Here is a 2,122-nt window from a genome sequence, read left to right on the forward strand (position 1 = left end):
AAAAATTGTTCCCCCCTGTGTAGCAAGCCCTGATTCTAGAAGTAAATAAAAAACCAATTCATTATGAGGGTGGTCTTAAGAAAAAAAAATAAGAAAGAAAGCCTACCTTGCCCTAGCCGGTTTGCTCCACTGGATAGAGCGTCGGCCTGGGGACTGAAGGGGTCCCCAGGTTCGATTCCGGTCCAGGGCATGTACCTTAGTTGCAGGCACATCCCCCCAGTAGCGGGTGTGCAGGAGGCAGCTGGTCGATGCTTCTCTCTCATCGATGTTTCTAACTCTCTATCCCTCTCCCTTCCTCTCTGTACAAAATCAATAAGATATATATTTAAAAAAAAAAAAAAAAAAAGAAGAAAGCTACTTAAAGCCAGGAGGCCAGGTCCATTTTTTCAGCCCATGTCACCCAAGAAAAGTAGCTAGCACTACTCAGCCCACACTGGGGCTCAGATCTTGACTTATGAGGAGGACCAAACCACAGCTTCTTGTGCTTTTTATGAAATAAACTCAATGTTGAGTTTTAGTTGAGCAGACTGTTAGAAGACTTTCACTGTCACTACCATTCACTCTTATTAACAGTAATACAATCATTATAAAATTTTAGAGCAATATATACTCAGGCTGCCTCTCAAAGATCCAAACTATAAAACTGAAAGATACACAAGTTTATCACAGAAACAAACTAAATACCACAAATACTGTTTTAAGGAAGAGCTGCTGGTTTATCTTTAATAACATTGTATTTGTACCAAATTGATACAAAAACTTAAAGAAGCTAAGCAAACTTCAAGCTGTCTTACTTTTCTTACTATTCATGTTATATCCAGCTATGGTCTGACTTTCAAATTCTCAAATAGTTAACTGAAGCTAGCAAGTTTTTTTGTTTGTTTTGCTACATAAAAGCTAGTTTTCTAATCCCAAACAACCTTCTTCCTGTTCTTGGGTAAGTTACACCAGACAGATGCTCATCTCTACCTAAGACTGAGTCTATCAAAATAACACCTTCTCAGTGCAAGCCAGGTCCCAAGCAAGTAATGCCAAGGGTGAGTGGGCATGGTTTCCAGTACCAAGAGCACGGGACAGGAATTAAAGGACTAGGAGTATGTGTGACCGAATGGATGGCATTTTGTTAGACACTCTGGATTCCCTCAGACACAATGAAATGCATCCATCCAGGACAAGTTATTTCCCAAACTATCTCCACTGAAGTAGGTCTCAATACACAGCAACCACACTGAGATCCTGGAGTTAATGACTTGGGTGCCAGTCACTTAGATGTAGCATCCGAAAGTCAGAGGAAAAGAATCCAACTTGAGCTCCTGATGGGCTTTTCTTTATGTAACCACCTCCTACACAAAACACTCTGCGGCACCACCACTAATCATTACTCCTGGAAACGTTTATTTCATTCAATGAATTAAAAACTGAAAAAAAAACCTCCACTTCATTTTCTCAGTCCAGCTGACTCGTAAATACACAGAGCTTTCTAAAGACATTCACCAAGAGGCAGGGCTTAAACACTCATTTGGCTTCCTAAGAATACCTAAACATTTAAAAGTAAAATTTAAATGAGTAATAGCCACTAAGGACTAAGCTGCCTCGACATTCGAGGCACCTCTCCTCGCTGCTTTCCATGCACGAACTCATTTACTCCCAACAAACTTATTCGGCAGACACTATTATTACCCTCACATTACAGAGGAAGCAGAGAGGTTGAGCAACGTGCCCAAGGTCACAAAGCTGCCAAGTGGTGACACGGAGATTTGAACCCAGGCAGTCTAAGCCCCGAGTGAAGAAAGCTCCAACCTCACCGCCGCTTAGGAGACACCCTCGTGGCTGGAAGCCTGGAGTCCCCTTCCCACTCGCTGCCTACCTGCACCATGACCTTGAGGTCGAAATCCAAGTAAAATTCACCCAGTGGGACAACATCCACGTTATCGAGAGCGCTGCGAGGATGAAAGAAACACCACCCAAGTGCCCCTCCCATGAAAGCAAAACATCAACAAAGCTCCGTGGGACCCGCAGAGAGAAAACTTGAAGTACCGGGAAAATCACAGGAACCTTGTAGGCTGAAACCTCAGGACACAGAGACACACAACGGAGGACTCGTGGCCGGGCACCTACAACT

General features: G+C 43.3%; 1 protein-coding gene across 2 annotated transcripts in view; it reads right to left on the bottom strand.

Moving 5' to 3' along the window:
* The window catches only part of PPP6R3 (protein phosphatase 6 regulatory subunit 3), a 79,361-nt gene that overhangs the window by 76,117 nt on the left and 1,122 nt on the right, over nucleotides 1-2,122 (bottom strand). The gene's annotated exons all lie outside the window — the stretch shown is intronic.

This window comes from Myotis lucifugus, unplaced genomic scaffold, assembly GCF_000147115.1.
Source record: "Myotis lucifugus unplaced genomic scaffold, Myoluc2.0 scaffold_415, whole genome shotgun sequence".
In the NCBI taxonomy this organism is placed as follows: Eukaryota; Metazoa; Chordata; class Mammalia; order Chiroptera; family Vespertilionidae; genus Myotis; species Myotis lucifugus.